The following is a 15949-nucleotide window of genomic DNA, read 5'->3' as shown; positions in this document are numbered from 1 at the left end:
GAATTGGGCCATACAGGGCCTTTCACAATGAGACTCAGAGTGAAGCAGAACTGAAATCCAGGATTTAGGAATAAAATTCCTCTTTTCACCACCATAGTTTTCATTAGTTAAACTTGGACCAGCCACCGTCAGAGAATTTGTAACCCTCAATTAGATGAAATTTTTATATAATTTATTTTCAGAAAAATGTGAAAGAGACAAATCCTCATAACATTATGAATTTTTTGTTCTTTTAAGCTAATAATTCTGGGGCTGATCTGGAGTATATAAACTTTCAGTCCAATAAATTTACCTTCAACAGCCATCTTACAGGAAATACAAAATAAGCTTTTATGATTAAGATAATGTTAGGAATGTGCAGAAGAGTTTAATTCTAAAAAATGATTATTTTTAATTATACAGAAAAAAAAAGAAAAGTAAAACCCAAGTTTTTGACAAAGACTTCTACCAACATGAGGTGAAACAAAAATGGTTTTCCGAATAACTTCCTCTTAATCATAAAATTCAATTAGCTTCAAAACCTTCCCTCCACAGCTCCTGCTTACACAGGATTTACTACGGTTGTCAGGCTTGGGAGCCCTGGCTGAAATTTCATTAGTGGGCTATGACACGGTTCACTCTGGATCAGCGCATCAAGGATGAGAAAACAGGCAGATCCCATAGAGCCCTTCTTTGGGGCTCGCTCTGTGAGCTCCATCTTACCAACGGACTTTCTGCGTCACAGGGCACTTTTGGACTGAAGCACACGTGCGAACAAAGGCTAGAGAATTCCAACTCGAGCTCCTAAGACCGTGCACGAGAGAACAGTGGAAAATGAGCTCCTTGGAGAGCCACAAATAACTTGCAGGAACGGATAGGGTGTCTTCCCACAACCACAGGCAGGGGAGCCTCAGGCCCTGAAATAGCCCCTTCCACCACGGCCGCCTTCGAGAGGCTCACACCAAAGTAATACTTTCTGCTTCTTACCCTTGATATTTCACGTTTTGCAACCACTGTGACAACCTTCAACATAACATAATATTTAAAGCCCAGGGATGGTTTACATGGAGATAAACAGACCTGGGAGTAAAGCTGGATTCCTCTTCAATATAAATGGTTGAGGTGAGCCTTGTTTGAAAAAGTAATCTTGGCTCAGGAGAAGACCAAAGTTTTGGCTGAGCCTACCTGAGAAATTACCAAGTTTAATCTTTCCAGGGCGGGTGATATGAGATAAATGGTTTACTCCAGTGTTGAAAAGGTCTCTTTTCACCTTCATAGGTGAGTTGATTAATGCTGTTTGCAAACAACTAAAAGATGACAGGCTTACTGAATAACAGAGGCCCTCAAGTTTAGTAAGAAAACCAAAGTTTAGAGCTGACCCGGATTTCTGGAATAAGTTCTTCCTATTCTAATTCTAAAATAAAGAAGGAACAAACAAGCATGTGTAATTAGTGAAGAGCAATTTCAGCAAACCAATCCCCTAGGGCCCTCCACCCTGAGTCACTGCTCTTTCCTTTTGATGTATAAAGGATGTATGTAGTCTGTCTGTGTAGGGCAATTATGGGAACGTCCCAAATGTGGCATCCCTTCCAGAGTAAGCAACTTGAAAGGAAGATGGATGGAGACAACTCATCTTTGTGTCAACTGTGAATTTCTCTCTATTTGTGCTGCGAATGCTGAAACTAAATTTAAACGTTGCTTGGTGTGAGGCCCTTCCAGAGGCCACGTTCTCATGAAACACTCTGCATCCCACTCACTCTCTATTGTTAGATATTGTGAACGATTCACACACACTCTTAGTAAAACCCAGACCTTGAGCAGAAAAAGCCGGGACCTCCCCAACTACTGAAAAGTATAAATTAATTAATAACACAGACTCCCTCTCCTCAAACCAGCTCTGACTTGCTATATACCACTTAAGCTTCATTTCTGATTTAATAGAGCTCTGTTCTCAACTATTGTTTGCTTCCATGTAAATGTACTGATAAGTTCAGATATTTTAATATCTCTCAAAGTACCAGCAAAGAATATATGTATACATATACATGTGTGTATGTGTGTGTGTGTATGTATGTGGCTTCCCTAGTGGCTCAGATGGTAAAGAATCTGCCAGCAATGCAGGAGACCCCGGGTTTAATCCCTCAGTCAGGAAGATCCCCTGCAGAAGGGAAAAGCAACCCCCTCCAGTATTCTTGCCCGGAGAATTCCTTGGACAGGAGCCTGGCAGGCTATAGGCCATGGGGACACAAACAGCTGGACACGATGGAGCGACTAACACTTCCACATATATATATATAATATGTATTTTTATTTTTTTTAAGGACCAATTGTAGTTCTTAGGTCTTTTTTTCTAAAATTGAGTATCAAGTTAGTCCCCCATTTTTGACATTCTTTTTTATTGATTCAGCTCCAAATTATGACCTGTTAGAAGATAAATATGCTACAAAGCATACCCTGCAGTTCCAAGTTGAATATGATTGTGTGTATATGTGTTGTTTCGGAGAAGGCAATGGCACCCCACTCCAGTACTTTTCCCTAGAAAATCCCATGGACGGAGGAGCCTGGTAGGCTGCAGTCCATGGGGTTGCTAAGGTTCTGATACGACTGAGCGTCTTCACTTTCACTTTTCACTTTCATGCATTGGAGAAGGAAATGGCAACCCACTGCAATGTTCTTGCCTGGAGAATCCCAGGGACGGGAAGCCTGGTGGGCTGTCATCTATGGGGTCGCACAGAGTCGGACACAACTGAAGCGACTTAGCAGCAGTAGCAGCATACGTGTTGTTTGTGCCAGTAGCCTAATTAGTAAGACTTTAATTACAGATAAAACTATCCCCTTCAGTTCAGACCTACACGTATTCTCACTACTATACTTCCTGATTTACTCCGCTTTTTAAAGTAAAATAAAACAAGAATTTCATTGTAGGGACTAACCTCAGCAAGATGGCAAACTAGGAGGTCCCAAAGCTTGTCTCCCCAACAAAACAATAAACAACTACAAACAGTCAAAAAATAGCTCTGAATTACAACAAAAAAGTATGACTATACAGAAAAGTGTAGGAAGCATTTTATTTGCATTATTCACCCATCCCAGTCCAGAGCAGCTCAGTACAAAGAGTGACCCTACCTTGGAGGGATATCATCCCAGAGGAAAAGGAAAGCAGGAGATTCCCTGCTGCAAACCTCCCCTCCCCAGTGCTGTGGACGTTTGCTACCAAGCACCCCCACAGTCTTTACCAACAAAGAACCCAGTCATCGAGCTGCATGGAGTCCCCACTGCTGTGTTTCCTTACTGGGGCTGGAGCTGTCTCCCCTGTGCCTCACTCTCTGGGATCATGATGCCATAGCATCTCACCGTTGATGGGAGTGAAGCTACTGCTGCTCTCTGTGCCCTGCCTCCAGGGTTCTGCAGCTACTATCAGCAGGGCCCAGATGCTGCTTTCTGTTCCACTCCTGGGTCCTAAGTCATGGCATTGCTTGCCATCACTGGGCTACACTGATACAGCTGTGCGTTCTACCCTTTGGGTGCTGAGTCATGGCTTTGACCTGGCATTGCTGAGGCTAAGCTGCTGCTGCTCTGTACCCTGTGCCCTGGAGCCAGAGGCAGGACTTTGACCCACCATCCCCAGGGTGTGCCGTTGCTGCACCCCACAGTTTGTGCCACTACTGTATCTCCCCATCCTGGGGCCACGAATCACTGTGGTGAGTCCCAAGGACTCAAACCCTGGCTCCATGATGTGCACACGCCTACACCTCAGGCGCTGGCGCTGGCGCCACTGCAAATGCATTGCTGCACCAGGACCGAGGTACTTCCCCATGTGCCTGATTCCAAAACCCCGGCTCCACCGCCACCGAGTGCCAGTGTGCTAAGTCTGGCACCAAAAAGGATCCCTTTGGCTAGAAATTCCTCCAACAGGCAAAAAAGGAAGACCCCCAGCAGCCTCTGTCATTGAAGACCCCAACAGCTGTAGATTCCACTGCCACTGGCAGGACCTCTGTGGTCTGGGCCACTGCAGAGCCCTGCAGTCTTTGCCAAAGTTGACCTCAGCTGCTGATGGAGCTGCCTGGAGACTATGCCACTGTGCTTTCCCCAGAATCAGAGCTGCTGAACTCCAGCCAGCCAGAGATCTCACAGACACTTTCAGGTGAAAACCCTTCTCTTCCAGAGTCAGTCTGAAAAGGCGGAAAGAGATGGCTGCTCCCTCAAATGTGCAAACATCAATGCAAAGCTCCTAGAAACAGGAAAAAGCAAGGAAACGTAACACCACCAAAGGAGCTCAGTAATTTTCCTGTGACTAAGGCCAAAGAAACAGGTATCTGTGAGTTACTTGCAAAAGAATTAAAAATGATTATCTTAAGATAATCAGACTGAGTTTTCTGAGTTCAATTCAATGAACTCAAGAAAACAATGCATGAACAAAATGAGAAGTTCAACAAAGAGACAGAAATCATAAAAAAGAGTGAAACAAAAATTTGGGAGCTGAAGGATGAAAAATGCAAGAGAGAGCTTCAAAAACAGACTCAATCAAACAGAAGAAAGAATGTGACAACTTGAAGAGAGATTTTTTGATATTATCCATTAAGAGGAGAAAAGAAATAAGAATGAAAAAAGTGTGATAAAAGCCTATGTAAATTAGGGGATATCATTTAAGTGAAACAATATAGTCAGCTCCCATATGTTAGTCACAGAGCAAGGTTTAACAAACTTAAGAACGCTGAAATCCTATCAAGCGTATTTCCCAAACACAATGAAACTAGAAATCAATGATAGGAGGAAAGCCAGAAAATTCACAAATATGTAGAAATTAAAAACACCCACCCACATGGACAATGGGTCAACAAAAAAGTCAAAGGGAAATATAAAAATTTCAAGACAAACAACAAAAAAAGCCCTACAATATATCAAAACTTATGGGATGCAGCAGCAGAAGTTCTAAGAGGCAAGTCTATAGTGATAAATGCCTACATTAAGACAAAAGGAAGATTTTAAATAAACCTAGCCTTATATGTTATATAACCTTATATGATTCAATTATCCCTCAATAAAGCTGGAAAAAAATGGGGAAAAAAATCTCATTATAGCAGGTCTCAAATTCACTTTTAAATACTTCATTTCTCAAAGGTCTACGACAGAAGATTTTTGTTCTATTATCTGAATTCTTATAAATTTGCAGAATTTGATTTTAACAACTCTTTACTGAGTTCCAACTCCGTGTAAGCCACTATGTGCTTGGTGGTACAAAGGACTAGAAGATGAGTGACACGGCCCCTGCAGCCACTAAAGCTTCCAACTGAATGTTAACAGTTTAACTACCACAATTAAAGTGCATTGCCAGGTCATTTTCAAGAGCAGGGAAAAAAAATAAGGCAGACTTTTTGTTTGCTCTTCTACTTTTAATCACAATATTTAATTTCAGATAAAAGGCATGAGATTTGTATGTTTCTTAAAGCAGGGGTTCAGTTCAGTTCAGTCACTCAGTCGTGTCCGACTCTTTGCGACCCCATGAATCACAGCACGCCAGGCCTCCCTGTCCATTACCAACTCCCGGAGTTCACTCACACTCACGTCCATCAAGTCAGTGATGCCATCCAGCCATCTCATCCTCCGTTGTCCCCTTCTCCTCCTGCCCCCAATCCCTCCCAGCATCAGAGTCTTTTCCAATGAGTCAACTCTTCACATGAGGTGCCCAAAGTACTGGAGTTTCAGCTTTAGCATCACTCCTTCCAAAGAAATCCCAGGGCTGATCTCCTTCAGAATGGACTGGTTGGATCTCCCTGCAGTCCAAGGCATTCTCAAGAGTCTTCTCCAACACCACAATTCAAAAGCATCAATTCTTCAGTGCTCAGCCTTCTTCACAGTCCAATTCTCACATCCATACATGACCACAGGAAAAACCATAGCCTTGACTAGCCGGACCTTTGTTGGCAATGTAATGTCTCTGCTTTTGAATATGCTATCTAGGTTGGTCATAACTTTCCTTCCAAGGAGTAAGCGTCTTTTAATTTCATGGCTGCAGTCACCATCTGCAGTGATTTTGGAGCCCCCCAAAATAAAGTCTGACACTGTTTCCACTGTTTCCCCATCTATTTCCCATGAAGTGGTGGGACTGGATGCCATGATCTTCGTTTTCTGAATGTTGAGCTTTAAACCAACTTTTTCACTCTCCACTGCAGGAGTGGCAAATATTAAAAAAAAAAATACTATACTTTTTAAAATTGGATTATGAAGTATTCAGTACTTTCACGTCCATATCTAATTTAGCATTACCACAACTATTAAAAAGAAAGGCCTTATTATTCTCCTTTTTAAAGTGATATGTTTAATGAGTGATTAGTAAATTTAGGATTCAAAATTCAAGACCTGTATTCTTTTCATTATACCACTGTCTTACACTAAACAAAAGAAAACAACTCCCCACCCCCAAAAATCTAGCTTAATTTATCCCATCTAGATTACTGTAGACATATCTATTCTCCTAGTCCTAACAAACTCAAGTCTTGCTAAAGGTCACTTAAATTAAAACTGTACTTCAAAGATTTAAACTAGATTAGCTTAGCACAATCCCTGGAGTGCAGAGATGGGACCTGAATCTAAATCATCTTCAGTTTGGAGGCACTCTCAACTAGTGCTTATTTTCCAGACTAATTTAAAGGTTAGTATATAATAATAATAATAATAAAACACTGTGCTTGGATCCAAATAACTTGGGGGAGCTTTACAAAAATAACAGATACTCTGGCTTCACTTCTTTCAAGTCTATTGGTCTGAGTGGAGTTCGGGTTTGGAATGTTTTAAAAGCAATCCAGGGACTTTCCTGGTGGTCCAGTGGTTAAGAATCTACCTTGCGATGCAGGGGAACGTGGGTTCAATCCCTGGTCGAGGAACAAAGATCCCACATGCCCTGGTGCAACTAAGGCCACAGGCCCCAACTATGGAGCCAGTACACCACCACAAAAGATCCACATGCCGCAACTAAGGCCTGAGGCAACCAAGTAAATAGATATGTTTTGAAAAAAAATTCTTCCCTATGAACTGGATGCACAACGAGGGCTGAGAACGATGGTGGAGTAGGTGAGTGCACCATGAAGAGGACTCCAAAATGGTTTTGTCAACAAATAGAGAATTCTTTCAGTCTGTCACGATTAGACAGTATTTCATAATGGGAATCCTAATCTTAGCATTTAATACAGAAGAAATAGAAACTAAGGTTTTCAACTGCTACATTTAAAATGGATAACCAACACGGACCTACTGCACAGCACAGGGAACTCTGCTCAGTGTAATGTGGCAGCCTGGATGGGAGGGGAGTTTGGACGAGAATGGATCAAGTATATGTGTGGCCGAGTCCCTTCACTGTTCACCTGAAACTATCACAACCTTGTTTGTTAATCAATTCTACCGCAATACAAAATACAGTTTTAAAAATTGAGGTTTGCAGACGTGCCTCTTATGAAGACAGCGGACGGGCTACCTGCGGCTCTCTCGCTTCTGACGGTGGGCCATGTGCAGACCAGTCATTGTTCTCCTTCCCAGGGGCTGGGATGCTGCTGTGACGGAGCGCAGCCCTGCAGCCCACCACACCACGTTTAATTCCATAACGGCAGAGGGATTTGGAAGCTAAGCCTACTAAACCACGTTGAACAAGTCTTTTGCTTACATCTAAAATCAAGGAACAATAAAACTTTGGAATTGGGAAGTGTCTTTGAGAACTCCTCTAGTCCAATTCCTAATCTAACAGATGAAAAAACTGCTGCCCAGAGAGAGACACACGGACCTGTGGGCACGCGGCGGACAACCTAGGACGGTTCTCATTCTGCCCAAAGCTGTATGTTCAGCTTCTCCAACCTTCATGGGGAAAACAGATGTCGGGGGAAAAACTGTTTTTCCAGATAAAGAATCCTTGGGAGCAGAACAAAAGTGAAGGGGCTGGAGGGAGGGAAGGACTTCATTGTCCAAAACAGGACAGCTGAGTAGTTAGAACAAGACATGCCATGATGAGCTTTTAGTTCTATGCCCGCCTCTTCGGCTATCTAATTAGCTCTCCCTTGGAAAATCACTTAATATCCCCGAGTGCCCCCAATAATAGTTTTGATAAATAGATGGACTCTGTAAATAATTAAGATCAACCTGGCTGAAAGGTTCTGTGGCAAAAGCACGCACCTTTAGAAGCTTCACGGGAATGACGCACCATTTATTTGCGCTCAAGTCTTTCTAATGAGTCTGTGCTCAGTGTCTGATTTAGGGTCAAGCATACAATGTGGCCCGCCTGGGTCGGCTTGGAGTTGGCCAATTTGGGCTAAATCCAGGAGAGAAAGGACAATAAAAAGATTTGGAGCCTACATTCACCCTTTCCCAAACTACTGTTAACTCCCAATTAACTAAATGTAGGGTAGACTCTGTGTTTTGGATGATTTGCGGGCCACAGGAGCCACCCTGGTTACCAAGGGCCTGGTGGTTTCTCAAGAGCTCTCTTCTGCTCCATGGGGATGCGAGGGTACCGAGGGCAGAGGTTCTATGACTACTGGCTTGGCTTTGCTGGAGGATGTGGTGGGGGAGGCAGTGGGGTGAACTGAAAGCAACAGGCTTTCCCTGCGTGCATGCTAAGTTGCTTCAGTCGTGTCCGACTCGCTGTGATTCTATGGACTGTAGCCCACCAGGCTCCTCTGTCCATGGGATTCTCCAGGCAAGGATACTGGAGTGGGTTGCCATTTCCTCCTCCAGGGGATCTTCCCCACCCAGGGATCGAACCTGTGTCTCCTGAGGCTCCTGTATTACAGGTGGATTCTTTATCACTCAGCCACCGGGGAAGCCCACAGGCTTTCCCTAGTCTTTACTAATGAAGTTAACCTAAGTGTTCCATTTATTGGACTATTCAGTTGAGTGGGGGCTGAGGGTATGTACGTCTCTGAATTTCATGTATAAAAATGTTAATTTCATGTATAAAAATGCTGTTTCACAAGACAGCTACATTAGCCCACCTCACTCCCAAGTTACTGTCAAGACCAACTGTGCTTTTATCTCCCTTTTTCTATCTCTCTTCTGGCAGCAACACTGGAGACTACACCAGTTTGTTTCAAATTCCACAGCCCCCATCAGCCCCAATTCAGCCCTGCCCTCTGTGGGGTCACTAGATTCATAGTCCAAGCCCCCTCCCAGCTCCTTCACTTGCTGAAGGAGGTGACTGTGCCCTGAGAGGCATCTTGTTTTGCTTTAATACTATAAATCTTTGAACCCCTGGAGCTTCATATCAAAGCTATGTAATAGCTCTTTAAAAGATAAAATATGCCCCCTTTTCTTGCTGCCCTTGTGTCTGCGTGTGGGCAAGAGATTTAATTACAATGAATAAAACTGAATGGTGGTCTGAGACTCTGAGAATCAAAGTGGGGATCATGGCTGAATTTCATTAGCAAACATAAATACAAATAGGCACATCTTGTTTGTACCAATGCCATGTGACTTTCCCTCTTTTGATAATTTCAATCTAACTCTGATAAATTTCAGAGAATCTAAATTGAACCATATGATGTATAGCACTGTAATATGCAAAGCTCTTCATTAAACATTTTCCTTTTTTGGGTACTTCCCCATGTTATAAATATCCTGTGAAAATCATGGAGGGCAGTTTGTCAGACAGCAGAGCCTTGATTTAAGACAGTGGAGGGAGCCCTGCCCTCTAAATAAGAGGTCTTCTCTGGCTGGCAGAATGGGAAAAAGACATAGCATTAACTTCCATTCTATTCCAAGTAACTGTGAGCCTATAAATCTTACGGAATGTGTCATTTTATGCATGTTTTTGTCTAAGTCTGTATCATATTCTTCTTAAAAGTTATTTCAGCATTCTGGATATAAACATCTCTCAATTAAAATTAATTATTAAAAATTACCATTTCTAATTGCCCAAGTCATCTCAATCAAATTATATGAGAGATGTGTTAATTTCTTTGCTGTCATTGAGCAAAGTAATTACATGGTTGATGCAAACAGCACAGTATTTTAGAGAAAAGTTTTTTGTGAATGTTATTTTTAGCAATTTTATATGAATCTAAATAGAAGTGTACCATTTCTATGCTTAAACTATTCTTTCCATGATACTGTATGCACTTAAATACATTTATGGTAGTAATAATTTAATGGCAATAATATTAAGCTTTTTTTCCCTTACACCTAAATTATAAACAATTAAAATACAAATTTCCAAACTATTTCAAGCTGCAGACACATGTTATGTATCAGATCAGATCAGTCGCTCAGTCGTGTCCGACTCTTTGCGACCCCATGAATCGCAGCACGCCAGGCCTCCCTGTCCATCACCAACTCCCGGAGTTCACTCAGACTCACGTCCATCGAGTCAGTGATGCCATCCAGCCATCTCATCCTCTGTTGTCCCCTTCTCCTCCTGACCCCAATCCCTCCCAGCATCAGAGTCTTTTCCAAAGAGTCAACTCTTCGCATGAGGTGGCCAAAGTACTGGAGTTTCAGCTTTAGCATCAGTCCTTCCAAAGAAATCCCAGGGCTGATCTCCTTCAGAATGGACTGGTTGGATCTCCTTGCAGTCCAAGGGACTCTCAAGAGTCTTCTCCAACACCACAGTTCAAAAGCATCAATTCTTCGGCGCTCAGCCTTCTTCACAGTCCAACTCTCACATCCATACATGACCACAGGAAAAACCATAGCCTTGACTAGACGAACCTTTGTTGGCAAAGTAATGTCTCTGCTTTTGAATATGCTCTCTAGGTTGGTCATAACTTTCCTTCCAAGGAGTAAGCGTCTTTTAATTTCATGGCTGCAGTTATCATCTGTAGTGATTTTGGAGCCCAGAAAAATAAAGTCTGACACTGTTTCCCCATCTATTTCCCATGAAGTGGTGGGACCGGATGCCATGATCTTCGTTTTCTCAATGTTGAGCTTTAAGCCAACTTTTTCACTCTCCACTTTCACTTTCATCAAGAGGCTTTTGAGTTCCTCTTCACTTTCTGCCATAAGGGTGGTGTCATCTGCATATCTGAGGTTACTGATATTTCTCCTGGCAATCTTGATTCCAGCTTCTGTTTCTTCCAGTCCAGCGTTTCTCATGATGTATTCTGCATAAAAGTTAAATAAACAGGGTGACAATATACAGCCTTGATGAACTCCTTTTCCTATTTGGAACCAGTCTGTTGTTCCATGTCCAGTTCTAACTGTTGCTTCCTGACCTGCATACAAATTTCTCAAGAGGCAGATCAGGTGGCCTGGTATTCCCATCTCTTTCAGAATTTTCCACAGTTTATTGTGATCCACACAGTCAAAGGCTTTGGCATAGTCAATAAAGCAGAAATAGATGTTATGTATAAACAGTACCAAATTGGCAGAAGTTAGTCATCAAAATCCCCATGGCAGGCAGGGTTGGGGAGAGAGGTGCTCAGTATAACAACAGTTAATTCTTGTTTTTCTTGTTTGATTCAAAGCTCTCCAGGAGGCAGGAAGTTGCTATTTTATTTGTCTATGTATGTCCAGGGTACAATCCAATGCATAACATATAAGTAGGTGCTCAATAGACAATCATCTAATGAATGAATGCATTTGATTTGCAAATAGCTTAGTTTCCTCTGGACAATGAGAAATGCTAACATGTATTCACCATTACAGCAGGGGCTGAGATATTGTCAGCTCCAAAAAAATCAGGTTTAGACAAATGCTTATCATTTCACCAGATAATTGTCAGCAGCAATTAGTAGGAAAAATAAATTAGTGACCTTGATAATTCAGTCATAAACAATGCTGCAAAGAGTTACTCTGATGTTAGTTCTCAGTTCCCACTGGGAGCATTTCTGGGCTTCTCATTACTGTTATCTGCCAGGAGTAAACACTTTTGCATCAATGGAGCCAACTGCCTTGTGTGCCAGAAAGAAAGAATCCAAGTCATCTAAAACAACACTATTGAATTGTTTTGTTGCATCTAAACATTTTAAGTTCCAACATTCTGTTACAGAAGAGCTTACAGTAGTATAAAATAATGTTTTAACAGTCTTGGTAGGGTGGCAATATTAATTGTATTTTCCATTTTCAAAGTTGTCAACAATGATATAATAAAAATTAAAAGAAAACACTGCCGCAGTGGCCTTTGCCATGTCCAAAAATACAACATGAGGGATAAGTACATGAATAGCAACAGCTGTTTACCAATGGTCAAGGCACCAATTTAGAACAGTAAACAAATTATAATTAAAACTCTCAAGAATTTTTAGAAGAAAATGAATAATAAAATTACAATACAGAACTATCAGGACACAGTCACTAATAATGAAAATCACTGTGGTAGCCACCTGAGAAGGTATACTTTTGTATGAACCTATTGTCATTCATTCATTTAATAACATAGGTTGCGAGATGCAGTGGATACAGCAGCGATCATAGAAGTGGTTCCTGCCCTTCACGTTGAACAGTCTAATGGAGGAGACATATTGAATGAAAAATGACAAAGGTAACGGGAATTACAAAATGAGAGTAGAGTATAATAGGACCATATAAGAGCACAGTAGAGGTGGGTGGTGGTCAACAATGTTTCTTGAAGGAAAAGACACTCAGCTGAGGCCAAGCTGGGGATGGGGATGAGTGGTGAAAGGGCAGGACAGAAAAATGTTCTAGGTTAAGACCCAGAGGACAGAGAGCCTGACTCATTCCAAATGCCAGTCTATAGGCTATGCTTGTCACAATAAATAGTAAGTCTAAGACACTAACCCACACCACCTACCACTGAAGGGTTTATCAAAATTCAGGTAAAAAACGATCATGTTATATTAATGTTCAACTAATTCTTTTGAATCACTGCTTTAGAGCCTGATATAAACTCTTTACATCAAACTGGAAGAATTGGAGGACTCTGGTTTCTGATCCAGCATGGAAGGAGTCTGGAAGTTGCCACTCTGTCCTTGTTTACTCAAGTGAAAGTTGAACAAAGTGAAAAATCAAGAACTCTTAGATCCAAGGGAGAAGTGAAGTCACAGGGCAAACCACTGTCCTTAAAACAGAGGGATAGACAAAGAGTAACGACTTAATGGAACAGAGATCTATAAGCAAAAACCGCTGTGGGAACCAGTGCTGGGATGGGGGAGACTGAACTGTAACTGACAGACTGCTAAAGCTCAGCGTGGACAAACCTGGGAGCTAAAACCCAGGGGGACTCAGACACGGGGGTGGGGTGGGGTGGGGGATGGGGAGCCACGCTTTTGTGAGTTTTAGCTCCTGGAGGTCAACTAGGTTCTCACAGTGACTATCACAGAAAAACCTCTTCATACTTCCAGCAGGGGGAGGGGTAAAAACATTTTGAAATACACCAAAGCATTATGTTCTTCTTAATAAGGTCTAAGCACAAGAGAAATAATTTAATCAGCGCTTAACCTGCGTTAAGTTTTATGAGTGCGTAACTGACCTGGGCAAAGGGAAACACCCAACCGTCAGTCCACCGCAGTCATTCTGTCTAATAGTTGGGTGGGTGGGTGGGACACTAAAAAGCACTCGTGCGGTTCACAGTTCAGAGGCACAGGCTCACTGTAAGACTGAGACCTACTCACGGTTGCATAGAATGTCTCCCCTCCGCCCACATTTTGCCATCACAATAATGAAGGCCTATTTTTACAGCAGTTCCTTTAACCCAGTACATCATGTCTGGCTACTAAGACAAAATTACAAGGTATAATAAAAGGCAGAAAAAAAAAAGTTTGAAGAACACAGCAAGCATCAGAACCAGACCCATTTATGACTGGCATGTTGGAATTAACAGACTGGGAACTTTTAACAACTATGACTGAGACGGTTGGATGGCACCACTGACTCAGTGGGCATAAATCTGAGCAAACTTCAGGAGACAGCGAAGGACAGGGAAGCCTAGCGTGCTGCAGTCCATGGGGTTGCAAAGAGCTGGACATGACTCTTAGCAACTGAACAACAGCAGCAACAACGATTAGGATGCTAAAGGTGCTAACGGATAAGGTAGACACCAGGTAAGAACAGAAGAGCAATGCAAGCAAAGTGATGGAAATTTTAAGAAAAAGTAAAAAAGAAATGCTAGATATAAAAACTCCATTGTAACAGAAATGATGAATGCCTCTGATGGGTTTATTAGTAGACTGAATAAGACTGAGGAAATAAGCTCCGAATTTCAGGATACTGTATAATAAACCTCCAAAACTGAAAAAGCAGAGTGAAAAAACCCAGAAAACACAGAAAAAAAAATCCAAAAACTATAAGACAGCTACAAATGGCATAACATATGCATAGCAGAAATATTAGAAGAAGAAGAAAAAAAGAAAAGAACAGAAGAAATATTTTTAAAAATGATGACTTAGAATTTTCCCAAATTAATGTTAGACATCAGACCATAGACCCAGGGAGCTTAGGGAACACCAAGAAGGATAAATAAAGATAAATAAAGGAAAAATAAAGATCTTCCCACACAAAGAAAAATCGAGGGCATTATTTTCTAGTAGTTCCTTGCTTATAGGAAAATGTTAAGAGGAAGTTTCCAGATACAGTTCAGAAACTTGGGTATAAAGAAAGAAAGAACAGTGGAGAAGGAGTAAGTAAATCGGTGCAGTCACTATGGAGAACAGCATGGAGGTTCCTTAAAAACTAAAAACAGAGTTACCATGTCATCTAGCAATCCTACTCCAGGGCATACATCCACAAAAGATAAAAACTCTATGGAAAAGATCCACGCACCTCAGTGTTCATAGAAGCACTGTTCACAGCAAACAAGACAGGGAAGCAACCTAAACGTCCAGCAACAGATGAACAGATAAAAAAGACGTGTGTGTGTGTGTGTGTATCAGTTCAGTTCAGTACAGTTGCTCAGTCGTGCCCGACTCTTTGCGACCCCATGAATTGCAGCACACCAGGCCTCCCTGTCCATCACCAACTTCCAGAGTTCACTCACACTCATGTCCATCGAGTCAGTAATGCCATCCAGCCATCTCATCCTCTGTCATCCGCTTCTCCTCCTGCCCCCAATCCCTCCCAGCATCAGAGTCTTTTCCAATGAAACAACTTTTTGCATGAGGTGGCCAAAGTACTGGAGTTTCAGCTTTAGCATCATTCCTTCCAAAGAAATCCCAGGGCTGATCTCCTTCAGAATGGACTGGTTGGATCTCCCTGCAGTCCAAGGCACTCTCAAGAGTCTTCTCCAACACCACAGTTCAAAAGCATCAATTCTTCAGTGCTCAGCTTTCTTCACAGTCCAATTCTCACATCCATGCATGACCACAGGAAAAACCATAGCCTTGACTAGACGGACCTTTGTTGGCAAAGTAATGTCTCTGCTTTTGAGTATGCTATCTAGGTTGGTCATAACTTTCCTTCCAAGGAGTAAGCGTCTTTTAATTTCATGGCTGCAGTCACCATCTGCAGTGATTTTGGAGCCCCAAAAAATAAAGTCTGACACTGTTTCCCCATCTATTTGCCATGAAGTGATGGGACCGGATGCCATGATCTTCGTTTTCTGAATGTTGAGCTCACACAAAGGAATACTACTCAGTCATAAAAAGAATGGAATAATGCCATTTGTAGCAATATGGATGAACCTAGAGATTATCAGACTATGTGAAACAAGCCAGACAAAGACAAGTATCATGTATCACTTATATGTAGAATCTAAAGAAATGATACAAATGAACTTACTTACAAAGCAGAAATGGACTCACAGGCATAGGCATAACTTATGGTTTCCAAAGGAGAAAGTGGGGAGGGTTCAACTAGGAATTTGAGAGTAATGGATATAGCACTATATATAAGATAAACAATAAGGATACACTGAATAGCACAAGGAAATATATTCAAATATCTTAACCTATAGTGGAAAAGAATCTGAAAAAGAATACAACTGAGTCACTTTGTTGTACACTTGAAAGCACTGTAAATCAACTATACATCAAAAAATATAAAAAAAAAAACTTGGACTGCTGTGTACTGACTGGACAGTGACAGGCATGCCTTCTCC

General features: G+C 41.8%; 1 protein-coding gene across 3 annotated transcripts in view; it reads right to left on the bottom strand.

Annotated features, from left to right (window-relative positions):
• Positions 1-15949, bottom strand: part of SUPT3H (SPT3 homolog, SAGA and STAGA complex component) — a 411938-nt gene that overhangs the window by 14661 nt on the left and 381328 nt on the right. The window lies entirely within an intron of this gene.

Source organism: Bubalus bubalis, chromosome 2 (genome assembly GCF_019923935.1).
Source record: "Bubalus bubalis isolate 160015118507 breed Murrah chromosome 2, NDDB_SH_1, whole genome shotgun sequence".
Taxonomy (NCBI): domain Eukaryota; kingdom Metazoa; phylum Chordata; class Mammalia; order Artiodactyla; family Bovidae; genus Bubalus; species Bubalus bubalis.
Note: the sequence above shows the minus strand (reverse complement) of the source record. Positions and strands in the feature narration are given on the sequence as shown.